Genomic DNA, 24,356 nt, shown 5'->3' with positions numbered 1-24,356 from the left:
TACAACCTACTTTGAAGACTTTCTCAAACCAATTAAGGGAGAGGTTCAACTTAGACTAGGCATTTAAGATAAAAATAACCAACATCCTTGCATCACACCTAGCTCTTAGGAATTGCATATCATATATGATAGTCTATCATATTAAGCAGTGAGTTTCCATCCAGTTACTTGGTTTCAATTTATAATAAGAAAGAATTGTGACTCCATAAGGCACTGGTCTCATCTTAAAATCTAATCTAATCATTAATCTTTCTAAATCATACCGAGTAGCTAGGCCACTCATCTGTGTCTCCCAAGAAATTTGGTTCCCAACTTTTTTTCCTTCACCTCATTCCATAGGGACTACCCCCCATAGCCTATTGTTGAGAGACAACTAGAATGGAGTGGGCGGGGATCAGAATGACAGCCCCTACCCTGAGCGGTTGTCGCGGTGCCTGTACAATCCGGGTGACAACACCCCCAAGCTGGCCTTGACACTACTTGATGGGCATGCCTTGATCCAAATCTTAGATGAGGATGGTTGTCCCCCAGGATGATTAAGGAGCGCTTGTTGCACCCAATGGATCCTCAACACTGGAGAGAGAGTACACTACATTGTCTACTTGGCACCCATAGAGATGATGCATGGCACCCATAACTGGCTTTTACACACATGGAGATGCTTTGAGGCTTGATTTGAGGATCCTTCCTCAAATTGAGGTTGATCATGATGCTTGGAGACTTTTTTAGCTCTTCCAATGCACTTCTGGAGCATCTTGAGTCATAAAAGGGAATGATTCCATGCTTTCTATAAGATTACGACGCACACATGGGGGAATTTATTAGAATATTTTATTCCTGAGCTAGTGGGTTGGATTGTAACCCAATTATACTGTGTCTACTCAAAAATAAACTTGTTTTAGTGACTTTTAGTGGATTATTAGAGGTGATAGACCTCATACAAAAAGAGGATCATCTCTTGCCATTTGTCATCATCACATTGTGGATTTTTCCCTCTCTAAAAGAGCTTAGCTTTCCCAGTTATACTTCGTTGCTTGAGGAGATGTAATCTTATGTGGATTTTGGCTATTGGAGATGAATTTTTGAGTTGGAGACATCTTTTTTGGATTGAAAGAAGGCATGTTCTTGGGTGATTTGAGATTATTCTATTGTATCTCTTTTATTGTTTACATATAATGAAATATTTCTAGGGTTTCTAGCTTGTTCCTTATCTAAATGCAAATGTTTATTGGAAATTCTTGGTAAATTGTTGCATGTTATTTCTATTATCCTTGAACTCCCTAGAAAACCTCCTAGTAAGCCTTTTTCTAATTAACTTCTCCCCTCATAAAAAATATAGCTAGGGTTAGAAAGTGAAAACTAGGATTTTTCCCTTTACTCCATGTAAAACTTTGATATCTTTATGGTTAAAGTTCCTAATACTCCATCATCCAAGTAGGGAAAAGGCACTCCGGTCCCTTTGATGATCAAAAATCTTGAAATTTTTTATCTTTTCTACTCTTTTAGTGGTGGAGAATACTTCGTCATTTTTATTGATGACCATTCCAGAGAGACCTGGATCTATTTCTTAAAGACCAAAGATGAGGTCTTTGATTAGTTCAATGTTGTGGGGGAACCCCCCCCCTTCGATCCCGCTCCCAATCCGCGCTCCGAGTGGGAGTGACTCGGGAGTGATTTCGGGAGCACGTTCTCTAAAGAAATTTGCGCTCCCTGCCTTTTCGGGAGTGTTTAGCCTTTTTTGCAGTAATGTTCCAAATGAAATTTTTTTCAAAGAAACAAATAAGTTTTGAGTGGGGCAGGTTAATGATCAAGCCTATGGCCCTAGTATTGATATGCGATTCATGGTAATGTTTAAGAATTTAACATTCTCCTTAATCTTCATTTTCATCCTTTTACTTAAGTTTTTAACATTACCATGAAATGACTCAGGATGTTTGAGAGTGGTTCTGACCTCATTGTATTTCATATGGAGAAAGTAGAATTTCATATTTCATTCAAAAGCCAGCAGACTTATTAGTTTTTCAGGATTTTAGGATTGGGGGGTTGCAATGTTTCCATTGAATTTTGTCATGTATTAGGGTATGGAACTCGTATTTAATCAAGAGCACCAATCCCTCTATGTACCTTGATGTTAGTGACATTGGTTGTCGAACTCCTCTATCATGACCCTCCTAAAAATGTACGCATCACTCAAACAAAATCTTGACTTGACATGCTATGCTTTTTCTATCTTATGTTAATGCTTAGAGGGTGATATTAATGACAAAGATCCCTATACAAATACAGAGGTAATGACAAAGATACCTCTGGATATTAATGCTTAGAGGGTGATATTAATGACACAGATCCTGATTTTCCAAGAGTACTAAAAAATTAGACATTTCTCGTGATGGCAAGAGGCCCAAGCATAAGAAATAGATAATAGATTTACTTGTCTTTTCTAGTTTTTAGTAGTTTTTATTACTATTGACTCTTTCATATTTATTATGATATTTTTTTAAACAATATATGACAATTTAAGTTAGAAGTTGGCAAACTCATTAGTAATGAATTATGAATATGATGCTTCATGAAAGTTGAAAGTTGTTTCATTTCATTTTATAGCATTTCATTTCATGTTAGATATTATTTGTTGTAATGGCTACACTTAGCTTACAAGTACAACTTTGGTGATCAATGATGATAAATGTTATATATTGAATTTTGAAAGCTTGAAACTTTAAGATTGATGAATCATGAGACTCAATATGTTGTATGTTACTATGTTATTAACTTGTGGACGTGGTTGATGAAGATTATAACTTCTAGATGATTGTTGTTATATGGTTCAATTTATGTTTTCTTATGTTTTTTATATCTAATTCATCATTCTACATGTTTTTGTTGACATATATGTATCAAAATATATAAAATATATATATATATATATATATATATATATATATATATATATATATATATATATATATATATTAAATAAAAAATGCTCAGGGATTCGCTCCTAAACCGGGAGCTTCTAAAAATGTCGCTCCCATACCTGTTTTCACTCCTGCTCCCCACTTTCGCTCCCGCTCCCAAGTAACACTGGATCGGTTCAAAGAGTTTAAGGCACTTGTAGAGAACGCGACAGGGAACGAGACCAAGGTGCCTTGCTTAGATAATGGTGGAGAATACATTGATAAAGATTTCATAGATTTCTGTGCGAAGGAAGGCATCAAAAGAGAATGGACAACTCCATATAACCCTTAGCATAATGGAGTAGCGGAGCGGAAAAATAGAACAATAATTGGGGCTGCAAAGGCTATGTTGTATGATCAGGAACTGCCCAGATTCCTATGGGCAGGGGCATGTAACACAACAGTGTACATTCAGAAAGAACTCCTCATAGAGAATTGGGTAAGAAAACGCCAGAGGGAGGCTTCACAGGAAAGAAGCCTGAAGTAAGTCACTTGAGGATATTTGGGAGTGCATCTTACTGCCACGTGCCAGATGAAAAATGTAGTAAATTGGATCAGCCTGCAGAGAAGGGGTTCCTTGTACGGTATAGCAGGATCTACATTCCTAACAGTGGAAAGATTGTAGTGAGATGGGATGTAAAGTTCATGGATGACGGAGCTTTTATGAGATCTCGAGAGATTTATACAGGTGATCAGAGTCAATCAGCAGAAGTTCTGTTAGACTAGTAGCAGGGACAGCTAGTGGGACCAGTAGGAGGACAACCACAGGGATCAAGGACAGTGACTAGTACCAGTATTTCCTCAAGGGTAGAAGGGTAGGAGATGTAGGGAGTTCTCAACAAACGGAGCAACAAGAACAGGAGGAGGAACTGATTGAACCTCCCACCACCAATGGCAGAGTCAGCAGGGAAGTTCGTCAAACATTGAGAGATGTGGAGGAGTTTATCAGAACTTCTAGGATGGATAAGAGACAACATAGGCAGCTTGATAGATACAAGCCTTGGTAGCTTAGGTTGTAGTGTTGATTTGTGGTAGCATCAGATGTGCTCTAGCCATGAAAATTGGTGGAGAGGCTAAGGCACATAAGGTTTCCAACACCCAGAAAGGATTTGGGGTAATTCCACCTGGTTGGAGAGATATTAAAATAATTAATATTTTTAATGGGGTTGCTAAGTCTAAACTTCGAAAAATTAAAATATTAATGGGTATTAAAATAAAACTGGGTGAGAATGTTCTAAATGACATGGATCAAGCCAAATCTAATCTTATTCATTGATCAGAGACTTAATCTCGGTCATTGAAGACTCAACAGGAAAACTATAAGAGGAGGCTTGAGCGTCAGTTGGAGATACACCAGGATTGATCATTCGGTTCGATTTTCTGGAGCGGGGGTTGCTGAGAAAATTCAAACTAGTGGTCTGTCGCAGCGAGGGGCAGTGATTACATAGCAGAGAGGCAAGGATAGTGCTAGATGGTCAACACAAAGACCGAAGAGGCTAACGCAGAGTTAGTTAGAGCTACACAGAGGCAGCAGAAGCTATGCAGAGGCAACTGAGGACTGCATAGAAGCTGAGGGGCCTGCGCGGGAGACGCAAAGAGCCAGAGAGCTAACACAGAGAGCCAGGAGGCTAACGCAGAGGCTTCAGGAGCTAATCTGAAGCTAGCAGGGCTGATGCATGGCCAAGAGGAAGTGCTAGAAGGATTTTTCGTGGGGTAGACTAGAGCTGAGAAGCTGAATATCTATCTCTGAGAAGAGGTATTACTGCCATGTAACAATCTCTGTTGGGTGAGCCATTTCTGGCACCCTAGTTGTACTCAAGAATCTGCATAATAATAAAACCCTCAGAACTGCTGCACCAGTTTTCCCACATTGGGTTTTTCCGGGGACAATTGTCCAAAAATAATGGTGTCCCTTGTGTGTGTGTCTCAGTATTTTCAATTGTTGATCTGTATATGAGTTAAGGCTGCATTTGTGTTTATTTCAGTATTTATATTTATAAATAACTTGTTAATGGAATAAACAAGTAGGAGAAATAAACCAAATAATGCAGTAGGGATTTCTAACGTGTCAGACTTATAAATTGCAACATGGTATCAGAGGACTGCAGATCACAGGAGGACTAAAGGCATTGGTAGTAATTTGAAGAATTTGTAGAAATAGCAATTGTCCTGAGAGACAACGTTGTTCTAGAGCAGAAGTAGCAAAGAAGAAGTGACGCAGAGGGCCTGCGTCATCATTTCGAGTCAGAAGGAGGGTCAACACAAAGGCAGAGGGGTAGATCAGACCTGCACAGTGCCCAATCATCTTTCTCAGTCAGGAAGGATTGACCCTGTGGCCAGGAGGAGCAAATTCTGCTATTGTTGGGATTGCGCAGAGCCTGAAAGGCTCAGTTTCAACTTTCTTCAGTTGTCGAGACTTGAGGAGCCGTGCGCAGATTGTGATTGAGAAGCTAGTGGAGTGTTGATTCTATCAGAACAAAACAGTACCTAAGGAGACAGAACCAAGCTAGAGGGAGTCGCTACCTTGACGGATTTCTAGGCAAGAAATCTAGATCCGAGTTGCAGTTGCAAGGAGGATTGGAGAGGAGCAGTTCGACATTTGGTGGGAAGATTTCCAGCAGGGAAATTAGGACTTAGAGGGAGATTTCCAAGAGGGAAGTCGAAGGGAGTCTAGAAGAGGAGCGGAAATGGCAGTGAACAGACTGAGTCATTTCATGGTAACGTTAAAAGTTTAAGTAAAAGGATGAAAATGAAAAATAAAGGAGAATGTCACTTTTACTTTAAGAATTTAACATTACCATGAGGGAGCATTTGCTATATTTATATTTTTTTATGTTTTTTTGCCTTCATTCCTCACCCTAACCTAAGGTGGACCCACCCACAACAAGCAAACTCACCTAAAATTAAAAAAAAATTGAAAAAAAAATGATTTTCTAAACAACACGGCACTTTTCTGGAATCGTACGGGAAGCGTACACTTTGCCCTCTGAAGCGCCACGCTTCGTACTGCCGAAGCACCACGCTTCGTACTGCCGAAGCGCCATACGAAGGGCGCTTCGGAGGAAAGCTTCCGAAATTTCCAGGAAGCGTCCAAAACAGGCAGAAGCGCGCTTCCTGCAACATTGTGCGGGACAACAGGGGAAGAGGAAGAAGAAGGATATCTCCAAGGCGAAGTGCTTCCCTTGTGGGGAGTTGGGACATTATGCATCCCAGTGTCCCAGGAAGAAGAACAAGGGACAGGCTTTCGACTCCAAGGCAGCTTTGGCTTAGGCGAAGAAAGAAGTCGGGACTGATGACGACTGTGCCATGAGTGCTCATGCGCCTCTAGAGAAGAGGTGGGGAGACATCGAGTTGTAGTTAGGAGGACTACGTACCAGGAGCAGGATCCTTGAGGTGCCCAAACTCTTGGATCATATCGGGCTACGGGAGCCTTAACGATAGTAGCAGGATGACAAAGGTCGAGTGGAGCAAGATGCAATGGAGCGACAAGGCAAGTGCTAGAGTGCATAGGTCTGTAGCAATGTAGTGGAGGTTGCAACAGTGCGAGAGGCACAGAGGTGTTTGCAGCAGTGCAGAGGCAGCAGAGGGAGCACAGGATAGCAGCAGAGGTGGCTTCGGCATCAGGAGGCTTCCAGACTGATAAGGATGTCAAAATGTGGGTAGATCAGTTACTTACTTCTCGGAAACTATGTTGCAGTGCAGTAGTTAGCAATGGCAGTGCTAGGGGCAACATGGGCAACATATTGAGAGGGAGCTACAGTACAGATGTAGCAGTGGCAGTGGCAATGTCATGGGCAGCAGTACAGGAAGCAACAGTGCAGTGGATGTTGGGTATCAGGCAAAGCATCAACACAGGTACCAGTGCGGGAGGATCGGTGTGATGTTTGAGTGGTGGAGCATTACTAGAGCACATTCCTCGCTAAGAGGGAGTATTTATTTGTGGTCGCATCGGATGTGCTCTAGCCATGAAAATTGGTGGAGAGGCTAAGGCACATAAGATATCCAAGACCCAGAAATGGTTTGGAAAAATTCCACCTAGTTGGAGAGATATTAAAATAATTAATATTTTTAACGGGGTTCCTAAGTCTAAACTTAGAAAAATTAAAATATTAATAGGTATTAATATAAAATTGGGTGAGAATGTTCTAAATGACATGGATCAAGCCAAATCTAATCTTAGCCATTTATTAGAGACTTAATATCGGTCTTTGAAGACTCAACAAGAAAAGTATAAGAGGAGGCTTGAGGGTCAGTTGGAGATACACCAAGATTGATCAATCAGTTCGATTTTCTAGAGCGGGGCTTGCTGAGAAAATTCAAATTAGTGGTCTATTGCAGCGAGGGGCAGTCAGTACAGAGAAGAGAAGCAGAGATAGTGCTAGAGGGTTAGCGTAGAGACCGAAGAGGCTGACACAAAGGTAGCTAGAGCTACGCAGAGGCAACAGAAGCTACGCAGAGGCAGCTAAGGACTGTGCAGAGACTGAGGGGCCTGTGTGGGTGATGCAGAGGGCCAGAGAGCTGACGCAGAGAGCCAGGAGGCTGACGCAGAGGCTTCAGGAGTTTATCTAAAGCTAGCAGGGTTGACATAGGGCCATGAGGAAGTGCCAGAAGGATTTTTCGTGGGCAGACTAGAGCTGAGAAGCTGAATATCTGTCTTCGAGAAGAGGATTACTATCGTGTAACAATCTCTATTGGGTGAAGCATTTCTGGCACCCTAGTTGTACTTAAGAATCTGCATAATAAGAAAACCCTCAGAACTGCTGCACCGGTTTTCACACATTGGGTCTTTCTGGGGACGATTGTCCAAAAATAACGGTGTCCCTTGTGTGTGTGTGTCTCAGTATTTTTAGTTGTTGATCTATATATGAGTTAACGCTGCATTTGTGTTTATTTCAGTATTCATATTTATAAATAACTTGTTAATGAAATAAACAAGTAGGAGAAGTAAACCCGATAATGCAGTAGGGATTTCTAACGTGTTAGACTTAGAAATTTCAACATGCAGAACCCTCCAGCTTTCAAGAAGCCGCACAACATCAAGTGTGGGTGGATTCCATGGTAGAAGAGTATAGTTTTATCATGACAAATGATGTTTGGGAGGCAATGTCGAGGCCGAAAAACAGATCAATTGTAGGTTCCAGATGGATCTACAAGATCAAGTACGTTGTAGATGGCAGTGTAGAGAAGTACAAGGCTAGGTTCATGGAAAAGAGGTATGCACAGAAAGAAGGAATAGACTATGAGGAGACCTTTGCCCCAGGCGCCAGATATACCTCTATCAGATTTGTTATATCCCTAGCAACTCAGATGGGATGGTAGATTCACCATATGGACGTCAAGACAACATTCTTGAACGGGGTGATACAAGAAGAGTTGTATATAGAACAACTTGAAGGCTTCGAAACTCATGAGAAGCGCACTCATGTGTGCAGGTTGAAGAAAGCCCTATACGGGCTCAAGCAGGCACCCAGGGCGTGGTATGGTCGGATTGATAGTTACTTGCAACAGTTGGGATTTGTCAAGAGTGATGCAGATCCCAACCTCTACTATTTGATGGTAGAGGATGAGCCACTCATTCTGGTTTTGTATGTGGATGATCTCTTTTTGACAGGATCATCAGGGCTCATAAAAGACTACAAGAGGAACCTTGCAGCAGAATTTGACATGAAGGATATGGGGTTGATGCACTATTTTCTAGGATTGGAAGTTTGGAAGAAGAATGGGGAGATCTTCCTTGGGCAAGGGAGATATGCTATTGATATTATGAAGAGGTTCAGAATGCAGGATTGTCGGCCCATGACTATGCCCATGATCACCAATTGGAAGTAGGTAGATACATCAGGGGACAAGGAAGTTGACCCCACCTTGTATACACACTTGTATACACATCTCATTGGGCCTCTCATGTATCTGGTCAACACTAGGCCAGATTTGTTTCGTTTTTAATACCCTTAGTAAGTTCATGGTTGATCCGACAAGCGTACATTGGGCAGCAGCAAGACACATCTCAAGTATGTGCGAGGCACAATTAGGTATGGGTTGAAATATACTCGAGGAGATGATGTTAGACTATGTGGATTCACAAATACATATTGGGTAGGCAGTTCAGTGGACAAGAAAAGTACCTCTGGGTACTGCTTCACCATTGGATCAGGGATGGTCTTATGGTGTAGCAGGAAGCAGAAGTCAGTAGCACTGAGCTCAGAAGAAGCAGAAGTCAGTAGCATTGAGCTCAGCAAAAGCAGAATATATGGCAGCCAGCACAACTACATGCGAATCTATCTGGCTTAGGAAGCTGCTCAGGAACCTGTTCAGGCAGAGGATGGGAACAACCAATGTCTACTGTGATAATCAGAGTTGCATAAATCTATTTTAGAATCCAATGTTTCATGACAGGTCGAAGCACATAGATATCAGATGTCATTTCATCAGAGACTGTGTACAGCATGGGGCAGTCCAGCTGCAGTATGTTCCCACAAGAAATCAGGTAGCAAGCATACTCACCGAGGCTCTGGGGAGAGATAAGTTCATCCAACTCAGGGAACATATGGGTATGGTACAGAACCCGTTTCAGTAGCAAATATCAGGTATCTCAAACGGTTCTCAGTTGCAGATGTTGTAGTTGTAGCCACAGCAATAGATGAGAGGGAGTTGCAGTGAAGACGCAGTGTTGGCAGCAGGGTCAGCAGTAGCACAGATGTAGCGTATATCAAAGTGCACAATAGTTGGTGGGTAGCAACAGCTAGACATCAGCAGTGTGACAAGAGATGATGCAGATATAGGGTGGTGCTACAGGGGGCAGCAACACTAGAATACATTCCTCGCTAAGAGGGAGTGTTAGTTTTTGTAGCATTGAATGTGTTCTAGCCACGAAATTTTATGGAGAGGCTAGAATACATGAGATCTCCAAAAGCCATAAATCGTTTATGGAAATTCCACCTAGAGACGACTTAACTAGATTATTAGTCCTTTTTTTAAATATTTCCTAAGTCTAAACTTAGGGAATATGACTAATTAATCAAAATTAATTAAGTCATGGTGTGAATGTTCTAGAAACTCACACGGATTGATAGGGAAATAATCTAGGCCATCGATTATATTTTAAACTTGGCCGTTGGTGCTCCGAAAAAATATTATAAGAATAAGTCGATGGGTAGATGGAGAATACACCAATTTTGTTACTCAATTTCCTAGGCAGATCAATTTTCTTAATGGGTGTGATTCAGTAGAGGAGATAGAGGCAGAGGATGAGTAGCAGGTGAGAGAGAGGGTAGCAGCAAGAGTTAGGAAGGCAAATTTCCAAATTCAGGAAGAGGCAGCATGAGGGAGAGCGTATTCCACAAGAGCATTGCGCAGAGAGTGATGCAGAGGCACCAGCGTATGGGCAGAGGGTCCATCTCTTGGTCAGGAAGTTGTTGTGGAGAGTGAGAAATTCCTTATAAAATTTATTTCAATATTTTTCTCTATCTAGATTGCCAGAATTCTTGTACTTAGATTTGCTGCTGAAAATTAATAAGAAAATCCTCATCTGCTGCAACGGTTTTCCCACATTGGGCTTTTCCGAGGAAACTTATCCAAAAATAATTGTGTTAATATTTTCTATGTGTGCGATAGAATTTCTCTATTTCAACGCCTTATTTTCTACAATAATTTATTGTGAAAATTGTAGTAGTAAACTTATTCGATATTTGTCATAGCAAATAAACTGCATAATTTATTTGACAGTCAGAAGAATATTTTTCAGTTATTGCAATAGATTAAATTTTCACATATTTTCATGTTTATACTTGTTATTTACTTTTTCACATGAATGTTGCTAGGATTTTCGCTAAAGAAGTCTAAAATTTACTGCTTTATTATACGAATTGGTGGAAATTTTGATCTTTTATAGCGTTGCGTCATGTCATGGACCATGTATGAATGGGTGAATGTTCCTAGAGATAATTTTGTGTTAAATACATCTTGATAAGTCATCACTTAAAGTGCTTGTAGTAGTTTCTCTCATGCCCTAATGCCATGCAAAGTTGCTTGAAGGCCTCCTTGATTGGGTGAATTCTTTCCAAACAATAAATTATCCTTGAATCCATCTCTCCCAAAGGACAAGGCACTAATCCTTCCATAGGTAGTCACTTTCAAAGCTTATTCCTCTCACCTCTCTTTCTCTTTCTAGGCCTAGCCTCCATAGGTCACCTATGTCATCATTTATCTCAGGTTCTAGCCATTAAAAGACTTCGATCTCTTTCCCATAACTACGTTAGGGTTTCCTTTAGAGGCCCTCTATGAAAATTTCTACTTACTGCTGAAATCCTATTGCAACAACTAGAAATTATTCTTCTAATTGTTGATCAACAATTTATCTGTTGTTTGCTATGACAAATATCAAATAATTCAGATTGCAACCTTCACAAATAAAAATGCGGAAATAAATAGCGTTGAAAACTGAGAAAATACTAGCACACACACACACACATAAAAATGACACCATTATTTTTTGACAAATGTCCCTGGAAAAACCCAACTTGGGAAAACTGGTGCAACAGATGAGGGTTTTATTATTATTCTTCAGCAGCAATTCTGAGTACAATAATTTAGATGCTCTACTGGTAATCTAATTCGAGGAAAATACTGGCAAAATTATTATGAGAAAATTTTCTCACCCCATAGCTAATTTTTGCCCCCGAAATTGTCTTCCTAGCCACACTGGATCTTCTCCATCACCCTTTGTGCAGTGCTTGCACAAAACCTCTGTCAATTTCGGCCTTCCTCTCACTGTCTCTTCCTGGGACTGGAAAACTTCCTTCTGGAAAGCTGCTACACTCCTCTACCACCTACTACTCACCCTCTAGCTCTATCTTCCTTGTTGAATCATTAACACTGAGAAAATCGAATTGCCTGGGCAGTTGAGTATCTGCACTGGTGTGTTCTCCATCTACCCATCAACTTCTTGTTATAATCCTCCGTTGGAGCACCAACGACCAAGATTAAAATATAATCAATGGCCCAAATTAATTCCCTATCGATTCGTGTGAGTTTCTAGATGATTCTCACCTAATCTCAATTAATATTAATTAATTAACCATATTCCCTAAGTTTAGACTTAGGAAATATTAAAAATCGGTTAATAATCTAATTGAGACACTTCTAGGTGGAATTTCCAGAAACGATTTATGGGTTTTGGAGATCTCATGTATTCTAGCCTCTCCACCAAATTTCGTGTCTAGAACACATCTAATGTTACAAAAACTAACACTCCCTCTTAGTGAGGAATGTGTTCTAATGCTGCACATCTTGTCTCTGTAACATCCTCTATCACGTTGTTGATGTCTAGACATTGTTGCATGCCAACTACTGCGCAACTTTGATATGTGTTGCATCTGTGTTGCTGCTGACACTGTTGTACTACTGCCAACTCTGCATCTGCACTGCAACTCCCTCTCATCTGCTGTTGCTGCAACTGAGAATCATCCAAAATAATTTGACCCTGCTACTGAAACAGGTTCTCCACCATACCCATATGTTCTTTGAAATAGACAAACTTAGCTCTCCCTAGAGCTTTCGTGAGTATATCTGCAACCTACACTTCTGTGGGAACATACTATAGCTGGATTGCTCCATGTTGTACACAATCTCTAATGAAATGACACCAAATATCTGTGTTTCGACCTGTCATGAAACATTGGATTCTCATAGAGATTTATGAAACTTTAATTATCACAGTAGACACTGGTCACCTCCATCCTTTGTCTGAACAAACTTAGTAGCAACTTCCGAATCCATATAGCTTCACACATAGTTGTGCTTGCTGCCATATACTCTACTTCTGCAGAGCTCAGTGCTACTAACTTCTGCATCTTGCTACACCAAGAAACCATTCCTGATCCAACACTGAAGCAGTACCCAGAGGTACGTTTCCTTTCCACTGAATTGCTTGCCAATCTGCATATGTGAATCCACATAGTTTGACATCATCCCCTCGGGTATATCTCAACCCATACTCAACTGTTCCACGCACATAACTCAAAATATGTCTCGTTGCTACCCAATGTACCCTCTTCAATTCTACCATAAACTAACTAAGGCTATTGACTGCGAAGCCAATATTTGGCATAGTGTTGACCAGATACATGAGAGACTCAATAAGTTGTCTATACAAGGTGGGGTCAACATCCTTGTCATTTGATGCATCTATCTTCTTCCAATTGGTGATCATGGGCATAGACATGGATCTAAAATCCTGCATTTTGAACCTCTTCAAAATATTTATAGCATATCTTCCCTACCCAAGGAAGATCTCTCCATCCTTTTGCAAAATTTCCAATCCTAGGAAATAGTGCATCAACCCTGTTACCCACTATTTTGTGGGTGATATCCCTAGGAGATATTTTTTCTCCAAGATGGTCCTCAGTCAGTAGCCAACATCCCCTTGCAGCCACAAACTAGCTCATTGTGCCATTTCTTCGCCACCTGAGCCAGCCATGTGATCCCTCACTCATCTGTCATGATCGTATGTTTGAAGGTGGGCCACCCGAAACTAAAGGTATGCCTTATCATTTGGTAATTGAGTAGTATAGTTTGCTTATTATGGACACTTTTGGGCATGGATTAATGGGGGGATTCCATGGAAACAGTGGTTAGGTTTGTGCTCTTGTCCCCTAGGCCCCATTTGGATGTTAACCTTGGATTCTAGTCCTGTGGGATCTCTTTTACTGACCCTTTGGATTTAGGGATGGTATTACATGGGAAACCCTGATTTTGGTTGTGTGGTCCTGCTCCCTCATCCATATATATTACTCCCCTTCCACTCATTATAACCCCATCCAGCATTTTTCCCACTCTGGTCCACATCCCTCCACTAGGTCCACATAGTGTTAGCTTTCCCCTTCCCCTTGCCCACACCCTAGATTGGGCTTGGAATGATGCCCCAGAGATTGATGCAGCTGAAAAGAAAATTAAAAGCATAATTGGCCACATTCAACAAGAAAATGTACCACAAAATGCAAAATATGGTTAGGACAAACACATTTAGCACGTGGCAAAAAAACCAATACATGAGCGCTACCCCATCATCATGAACATCACTTTAGTTCCTACAGGCCCTAGATGAGCCTCCTTTATCATTTAGGAACCCATGATTGTCCCAACCCCTGGTGGGCAATGAACCACCCTACCTTAAAAGGGGGTATCCATTGCTATATCTCACACATCATGCTCTTACCTCTTGAGCCATGAGCAGTTAATCAAAGAAAAATCATAAAAGGAAAAATACATATAAAGAAGGGTGAAAAAATCAAGGTCGGGGCACCTCATGTACCACGATTTCTCCCTCCTATACATTATATACCCAAATGTGGTTTTCCCTTTTACTTGCTACCCTTGTACCCCACTATGTGGCCCAGGGATGCCCCTTTTCGTTCCCTACTCCATTCATCTCTTTATCACATGCCACCACCTTTTAAATGATGTACCTTGGAGATATTATCCCCTTTAGAAGTAGAAACCACCTAATGGGATACTTGGTTAACTCCATTTGAACCTTGGAGACATTAGCACATGCCAAGGCCCATTATGGAAGGGCATGCCATTATGAAGTACACACCTGTTTTCCATGGTTTGTAAGCCTTTTTACTTGATTTTCTTGATGAATTGATGTATTGGAAGGCTAGGGGACGCATTAGATCTTAAGCAGGATTGCAGGTGGTCTCCATCTTGGGTTTAGTCTCCCTATATGGGGTCCTAACCCTCCAGAGGGATACATTGGCACATGTAGGGTGTGTTTTGAGATCCATGGGCCTCCACAGTAGTAGACAACACTCTATGGATCCCTAGAGATGTTCAAAGATTGGTCGAGATTCACCTATTGGACGAGAACGATGCACCTGGTTCACCTCTGCCCAGCCAGCCCCATAGTTGTACCATGCACTTGGCAGATGACCGAGGACTTGTATGCTGATGTGGCATCACTTACGCCATCATCTAAGCCCTTACAAATGGTATAGATGCATCTTCGACTTGGAGACCGATGAGGTCACTTGTGTGCTCCCATAGCCATTGGGAGCACCACATGTTTATTATGTGGAGAACAAGGGGCCAACCCCTTGTCCAATTCATCATTTTGGCACTTATGGACTTCATTAGGATTCTTAGAGAGCCCAACGACATGCATTATTGATTATTCGACTTCTTAAGAGGCTTGTTATTTTGTTTATGAGCTAGTTTGGTGGACTTGTCACCAAAAATTAGTTATTTTCACATTATTTTTATTTTATGGGCTAATGTATGCTCAAATACGTAAATCGAACTCATTAGGAGCTTATAAATACAAATTATGAGAGTTAATTTCTCATCATAACTTTGGATTGGATCATTCTATCTCTTGAGAATTTCGCATTTCTTTCTTGGAGGATGAATTGGAGCATGGATGAATTTTGATGTTTGGATTGGAATTTCTTGTCTTGGAGATTCTTTATTGCCAAATATGTTGATGGTTGGATATGTTCTCTTACATGTAAGTACACACTTTTAATGTTATTCTTGTTTTATTTTGTCATATGCATTGGAATGCGATTTTCGCTATACTAGGGCTAATTGTTGCATTGCATAATTGCGAAATTGTGGAATTATTGTTTCTATATAGCATCTCTCAATGTATGGGCCATGTATGTTGAATGAAGTATCCTAGGGATAATTCTACGATTGAATTTATCTTGATAATCCATCTCTTTTTACAAAGCGAAGTATAAAGCTTTAAGGTCACTTCTTCTTGCCCTAAAGGCCAAGCGAAGTAGTCCTTGAGGCCTCCTTGACCGAGAAATGAAGTCCTTTCTCATCATTCTCCTAGACTCCATTCTCCCCAAGGGATTAGGCACTGGTATACCAATAGGTGGTCACTCAAACAACCATTTTTCTTCACCTTTCCCCTCCTCTTCTAGGTCTGGCCAAGTTGGGCACCTAGGGCATCACTTTCCCGAAAAAGTAGCCATAGAAAAAGTTCAATGTCCTAGCCTCTACTGCGTTGGTATGTCCTCAAGGTCTCCTCTAAATTTGAAGAGATTCCGATAGTGGGCTTGTGATATATCCCAAGCCCTAGCTCTAAAATCAAACTTTGCCCTGGTGTTCCCAAGGCTAGCACCTCATAGGATCAATTTGACACCTTTAAGTAGAAATTCTTGTTTTGATCCTTTCCCCTTCCTTGTCATGGTTTAAGATCATCATTGGCTACTAAAATCCCTCCCCTTAACCTAGGTTGGGTCCACTTGGTGCCATGTGGTCCCATATCATTGAAAAGTTAATTCTTCAAGAACCAATTGGAAAGCCAAGTTTAGTAAGGATTTTAGGGATTGGGAAACTCTTTTATAAGTCATATTCCCTCAACCTAGCCCTCAAGTCCTCATTTCCTTCTCTTAAAAAGATTTGTACCTTGCTTGAAAAGCAAGCAAGCTCCATTCTTAAATTCCATGTAGGAAAAGGATCATTAAGGTCACTTCACATCCATTTATTAACTTATCCTTCACAAGTGACTTTCTACATACCAGGTCTCCTCCCATCGGTGAAATCTCGTAAGGAGTAGGAAGTCTTAGCTGAGGTGACAGTGGGCTAAGTCTCCATTGTTTCCCTTGATCTAGCAGTTGTCCCTTTATGAGTCCATTTTAGGTCCCCCTGCTAGTTTGAGCAGTGACAAACCCTAAATCCTTCATATGAAATTCTGCTTCCAGGTTCCTCTTGCAATCTTTTATGAGCCCTGGTGATACTACCAAGAAGAGATAATCCACATACAATACTAGGATGAGTCGCTCACCCTATACCATTAAATAGTAAAGGTTCGGATCTATGTCACTCTTGACAAATCCAATCTGTTGCAAGTAACTATCAATCAGACCATACCATGCCCTGGGAGCCTGTTTGAGCCCGTATAGAGCTTTCTTCAGTCTGCACATATGAGTTCGCTTCTCATGAGTCTCGAAGCCCTCTGGCTGTTCTATGTACACCTCTTCATCTATCACCCCATTAAAGAATGTTGTCTTGACGTCCCTCGCGTGAATCTGCCATCCCATCTGAGCTGCTAGGGATATAATTGACCGAATAGAGGTGTATCTAGAAACTGCGGCGAAGGTCACCTCATACTCTAGCCATTCCTTTTGTGCGTACCCTTTTGCCACAAAACTAGCCTTGTACTTCTCTACACTACCATCGACAACATACTTGATCTTGTAGATCCATCTAGAACCTACAACTGACCTATCTTCAAGCCTTGGCACTACCTCCCAAACATCATTCGTCATGATAGAGCTATACTCTTCTACCATGGCATCTACCCATACTTGATGTTGTGCGACCTCCTGAAACTTGGAAGGTTCTACAACCTGAGCCACTAATGCTTGGTACCTGTTAGGTTGTTTGCGTTGTCTTTTATTCATCCTAGGAGTTCCAATAAACTCCTCTACATCTCTCAATGTTTGACAAACCTCTCTGCTGGCTCGATCACTAGTGGTGGGAGGTTCAACCAGCTCCTCCTCATCCTACCTCTGTTGCTCCGTCTGTTGAGAACTCCCTATATCTCTTGCACCTGAGGAAATACTAGTACTGGTCACTGTACTTGATCCCTGTGATTGTACTCTTGCCGGTCCAACTGGATGCCCTTGTTGCTGGACCAAAGGAGCTTCTGCTGACAAATTCTGATCCCCTGTAGGCATCTCACAAGATTCCCTGAAAGCTCGGTCCTCCATGAACTTCAGGTTTCGTGTCACCACAATCTTCATATTGCTGGGAATGTAGATCCTGTATGCCTTTGAGGTTTTGTTATACCCGACGAAAAACTACTTCTCTGCAGTCTGATGCAATTTGGTACGCTTTTCATCTGGCACGTGGTAATAATCAACATTGCCAAAAATCCTGAAGTGACTAACTTCTGGCTTCTTCCCTGTGAAGACTCCTTCTGGTGTTTTCTTCCCTAATGCTCTATTAGGACTCAAGAGTCTTATTTTGAATATACATTGTCGTGTTATATGCCTCTTCCCATAAAAATCTGGGCAAATCCTGGTCATATAACATGGCTTTTGGAGCCCCAACTATGGTTTTGTATTTCTGCTTCGCTACCCCATTCTATTATGGATTATATGGAGTTGTCGATTCCCTTCTGATGCCTTCGTTTGCACAAAAGTCTGTGAAGTATTTATCAATATACTCTCCACCATTGTTTGAGTGAAGCACCTTGATATTCTTTCCTATCGCATTCTCCATGAGAGCCTTAAACTCTCTAAAATGATCGAAGACCTCATCTTTGGTCTTTAAGAAGTAGATCCAAGTTTTCCTGGAATGGTCATCAATAAAGGTGACGAAGTATTTGACACCACTGGGAGCTCTAGTGGACATCAGGCCACAAATAGCTGAATGTATAAGTCCTAACACGCCATCTGCTCTTCTTTAACTTCTTGGGAATGCAGTCTATGCACATCTTCCCAAATACGCATCCTATGCACACATCATCGTGTTTTGTGCCAAGTTCTGGAACCCCTGTTACTGATTCTCTGAGCATATTGTGTGCTCCTTGGTGTAGATGTCCCATTCTCCTAAGCCATAAATCATTTAGCTCCTTCCCACTGCTACTGTCACTTCCTATTAGTGCCATTGGAGAGATGAGCTGCAACCTGTACAATCTGTTGCTTCGAACTCCAATTTGTCTTACCTTCTTCCAGCTTGAGTGTTTGACATACACTTTTTTCCCTACAAAGTGAATATCATAGCCCTTATCCTGTAACTGGGATACTGAAATCAGGCTCATACCCAATCTTGGCACATGCAATACATCTGTAGCGTTGGTTCTTGCTCATGATTCCCTTTGAAAATCTATGGTACCTCTCCCTACTAGAGTACATTTCATTCTGTTTCCCATAGTAATCTGGAAGTCCATCTGCTCCTCCTTGTAGCTAGACAAATATTCTCTAACCCCTGTCATATGAATTGATGATCCACTGTCTATATACTAGACACCCTGTGAAGCTGATCCTAACAAGCAAGAAAATTCATTCTCCAATCTAGAAGACAAATCTAAAGCCTCTTGAATATCAATTTTGTCCATGGTCATGTTGAAGAATTTATAGTGTGTTATTCCTCTTTCCACCCAACGTTGATTCTGCAATTGCAAACTGCTACAAAACCCTCTGCGCCCAACGAAGGAGTTTGCTCAGTGAGAAATTGAGTTGCAGTTGCTCCTCTAACTGTTGGAATCACTAATCTAAGCAACTCAATTTTTTTGCCACCCTACAACTAAAAATTGAACTATTGCCCCAGCAACTTGGCCTGCCTATCAATGGACTATGCTACCTCTGAAAATTTCAGCCTGCTGCTACTCTTTGAGCAGCGAAATTTTCCTCCTCCGCTTTTGAGCTTTCCGGCTGATCAATCACGCTCTGATACCATGTGGAAACTTCAACTTATTGTTGAAATCCTATTGCAGCAACTGGAAATTATTCCCCTAATTGTTAATTAACAATATATCTATTGCTGGCTTCAACAAATATCAAATAATTCACAATGCAACCTTCACAAATGAAACTGTGAAAATAAATATCATTAGAAACTGATAAAATACTAGCACACACACATAAAAATGACACCGTTAATTTTTGGACAAATTTCCTCGGAAAAACCCAACTTGGGAAAATCAGTGCAACAGATGAGGGTTTTATTATTATTCTTTAGCAGTAATTATGAGTACAATAATTTAGATGCTCTAATGGCAATCTAATATGAGGAAAATACTGGCAAAATTATTGTGAGAATATTCTCACCCCATAGCTAATTTTTGCCCCCGAAATTGTCTTCCTAGCCACATGCTGAATCTTCTACATCACCCTTTGTGCAGTGCTTGCACAGAACCTCTGTGGATTTCGACCTTCCTCTCACTACATCTTCCTGGGACTGGAAAACATCCTCTTGGAATGCTACTACCCTCCTCTACCACCTACTACTCACCCTCTGGCTCTATCTTCTCTGTTGAATCACTACCACTGATATAATTGAATTGCTTGGGCAACTGAGTATCTGCACTGGTGTGTTCTCCATCTACCCATCAACTTCTTCTTATAATCCTCTGTTGGAGCACCAACGGCCAAGATTAAAACATAATCGATGGCCCCGATTAATTCCTTGTCGATACATGCGAGTTTCTAGATTATTCTCACCTTATCTCAATTAATATTGATTAATTAACCATATTCACTAAGTTTAGACATAGGAAATATTTAAAAATCGGTTAATAATCTAACTGAGACACTTCTATGTGGAATTTACAGAAATGATTTCTAGGTTTTGGAGATCTCATGTATTCTAGACTCTCCACCAAATTTCATGGCTAAAATACATCCAATCCTACAAAAACTAACACCTTCCAAATTTCAGAAAATTCTGACAGTGGGATCTTAAGATACACCAAGCCTTAGCTCGAAGATCGTTTCTTGCCCTAAGTTTCCCACAGCTAGTTGCCTCATTGGGATCATTGTGTTTAATCTAAAGAAAATTTCTCCATTGATCCTCTTCTCCTCCCTAATTAGGTCAAGCCTCTCCTTGGTTGATCAACTCCATACCCTTGACCTAATTTTGGGTTTGCTTGGTCTTGTGTGGTCCCACAACCTATCAAAGACCATTTTCACAAAGATCACATAGAATCCAAGTCTCCACAAAGATCTCTAGGTATAGGAACCTTCCTAACAAGACATACTCTCAAACCCTAGTCCTAAAGATCCTCTTAGCCCTTCCTAGAGAGTCTATCACCTTGCTTCTAAAGCAAGCAACCTATTTAATTGGGTCTCTCTTGTGAATAGGCCTAGGATTCACTTCCTCATCTTATCATTGACTATATTTTCTTGTGATTCCTTGTATATTGGGACTACACCCATCGATGAAAGTCCATAAAAAGCAAGGAGCTTTAGTTGAGGCGATAGTGGGCTATCGCTCCATTGTTGCCCTTGAAATAGTAGTTGCTCTATATGATACCCCCCTAGGACCCCACCTAGTTTGAGCGGCAACATTCTTGGCAGCATTGACGGGAAAATGAGACATGCTCCCATACAACATATTGACATATCATTATTGGCGACTCCAATTGAAGAACGACTCCCTAGTTCTTCATTGAACTTCAAACTTAATGCTCGTTGGGTGAAGCAAGCATCTATCCAGGCATTTTAATTCACCCTGACAACTCCATCTTGGCATCATATGCAAGATCATGAAAAATGGTTGATTTTGATGAAGAAAATATCCATGACCTTAGCCCTGAAGAAATCCAAGGCCTGTGGGAAAGATTGGATTTGTGGTCTAAGCTTTGTGATCATTTGATAGAGCATGAAAATAAAGACTCCATACTCAATTTCTATAACAGGAGCAGGTCAAACCTCCACAACATAAGGCAAGAGTATGAAGAAAACCCCACAGATTATCTCTTCTCTGAGCTTGTCTATTATACTGGTGCATTCAATTCCTTGTCTCACAAGATCGAAGAAAAATATGGCTCATTACCAGATGAGGATTTGGATGACCAAGATGATCAAGAAAGTGAGGATGATGAGAAAATATCAGTTACATATTTGGGATCTAATAGCAATGAGGTGCAAAACATCTCCTTTGATGATGACGAAGAGTTTAATCCTGAAAGCCTCCAAATCATGCAAGAAAGAGTGGACAAATATAGTAGGTCATGCAGGGGGTTAGTAAGGGAATATAATGCTAACAACTTATTCTTCCATTTATATACCCAAGAGGAGAATCTCTATAAAATGAAGTGTGAATATAAAGAAAAACCTACTAAGGCACTCTTTCTAGAAGTATTATACCAAGCTCATGTGATAAACACCTTAGCTATTGTTCTCCAAGAGAAGAGGGAAGAAGAGAAGTCCCGCTTGCCTAGTAATAAAGATGAAGAAGTTAGAGAGGACCTTGAGAATCTAAGTGATGTGCAGGAAGATGAGTTCTCCTTGGGTCCACATGATGAAAGGGATGATTTTGAGTACACATGTGTTAGGGAGGATGAGTCTATGGACAATGAAGTTGAGGCTAACCTTACCGTTCTCAAGGATATTACTCCTAATGACTCTCATTTTGAGAACCTTGGGAAAGGTGATCCCATTAGCCCCTTGGAAGTTGATATTGGAGATTATTTCCATATTGAAAAGGAGAAATGGGAAATTGTTGGTCCTCAATTTGATTGTGCTCCCATTTATGACACTGACAAAGAATATGAGGTTGAGATTGATCTTCCAGGAATTATTCATGATGACATACCCATCGATACCCTTGGGAAGGAGGATCATTATTTTCCCTTGCATGAAAGAGGGAAATTGGAAGTAATTGATTCTCCTTTTTGGGAAGACCCTATCTTTGATACTAATGATGATGGAATTGATAAGGCCCTTGCTCCTACCTACCTTCCTTATGATTCTGGGAGTATATTCAAATCACTTGGGCCTCTAGAATTTGATTTTCAGGAAAAGGATCCTGTTGAATACAATACTTTGCCTTCTCCATCGCTTTCCCTTCTTGTTCATCATTTTGAGTCATCCATAAGTGAGTCCCTATCCCCTTGTCATATGATCTCAAGTGACCATGAGCCCTTTCCCCCTTCTAAGTATAGTGTCAAGGAAGAGCCCCTCATTAAATATATTTCACCTCCTCGAACACACCCTCAGGATTATGATCACTCCATAACCACCCCTCTCCAATGTGACCATCACATTGAGCAACTTGCTCATCAAACTCCTTCCTTTCCTCATCCTCTGTGGTATACTTAGGGGGGATAATATGGGGTACAAAGGGAGGTACCCAAGGGAATAATGTAATAATGGGATGGGCCATAGTAATAAATAAGGTGGTTAACCCGTACCCCATATTATCCCCCCTAGGTATACTACATCCTCTCCCCTCCCATCATAACCTTGTGGCATCCACAAAGCATAATATTATGAACAATGATTGTGATAGGGAGCTCTTGAGAATGATCATTCATTCCACCATTGTATACTTGAAGGAAAGCCCTGAACTTCTAGATTGACTTATTTTTCTTCTCCTAGGGCTTTGTTTTACCTCAAATCAAGATCATATTTTCCCACCTCCCACCTGCTTCATCCTCCATGTGATTGTGTCTGCATTCGCCTTGGGATTTTCCACATGAGTATTAGTAATCATATAGGCTGACATATTTATATTGATATGATGATATGTTGGTTGCACTAGCTTTATGATTACACTTAGTATTAGTTTTCTACCATATGTATGTTAGGGTAGGGTGCATGGCATATTTATTTCCTCATTAGAACTAACATCATATGATATTCTCATGATAGATTAGTTGCATTTAGATTAAACTTGCCTTGAAAATGATTTTTCTTTCTTGTTGATTTTTATGGCCTAATACTAAATATGGGTGATCATAAGACACCACAAAAACATGTTGTCCCATGTGCTTGCTCTTTGATATGTGCAGGTAAGAGGTTTGCGGTACCAAGAGATTGTTGGTGTTCTCATGACCTCCCATCCGAGTGGCTTTTCCTACCCTTCCAAGAGCTCATGTCCTAGTTGGAGCCAAATGTTACTCACCACCTGTGGGTAGTGTATATAGGAGATTTTTTTTTTCTCCTAGATGGTCCTCAGTGGGTAGCGAGCAACCCCTTACAGCCACTAGATAGCTCGATGTGCCATTTTCTCCGCCACCTAAGCCATCCAGGTGCTCCCTTGCCCATCTGTTATGAATGTATGTTTGAAGGTGGGATTTCCAACCCCTAAGGTATGACTTTTCATTGGTTTAGTTGAGTAATTTTGTTTACTTGTCATGGATACTTTGGGGCATGGATTGGTGGGGGGGATTTGGGGCTAAGTTTTTTCTCTTGTCTCCTCTGCCCGATTGTAGTGTTTATCCTTGTATCCTAGTCCTATGGGATCTCTTGTATTGACCACTAGCTTTAGCGACAACACTACATGGGAAATCCTGATATTGGTTGCGTGGTCCTATTTCCCAACACCATATATGTCGCTCGCTTTCACTCATTCTGACCCAACTCATCATTTTTCCCATCCAGGTCCATGTGTGTTCATTGGGTTTGTCACCACTTGAATTAGCAGGGGCCCTGTTACCCACCATTTTGTGGGTGATATCCCTAGGAGAAATTTTCTTCTCCAAGATGGTCCTCAGCCAGCAGCTAGTTCATTGTGCCATTTTTCCGTCACCTAAGCCAGCCATTTGGTCCCTTGCCCATCTGCCGTGATCGTATGTTTGAAGGTGGGCTTCCTGAACCTAAAGGTATGCCTTGTCATTTGGTAATTAAGTATTGTAGTTTGCTTATCATGGACACTTTTGGGCATAGATTAATGGGGGGATTCAACAGAAAGAATGGTCTAGGTCTGTGCTCTTGT

Source organism: Pinus tabuliformis, chromosome 1_1, assembly GCF_031772625.1.
Source record: "Pinus tabuliformis cultivar Carrire ecotype Pingquan chromosome 1_1, CPIR1, whole genome shotgun sequence".
Lineage (NCBI taxonomy): Eukaryota > Viridiplantae > Streptophyta > Pinopsida > Pinales > Pinaceae > Pinus > Pinus tabuliformis.
The sequence above is the reverse complement of the archived record's forward strand: the minus strand, read 5'-3'. Positions refer to the sequence as shown.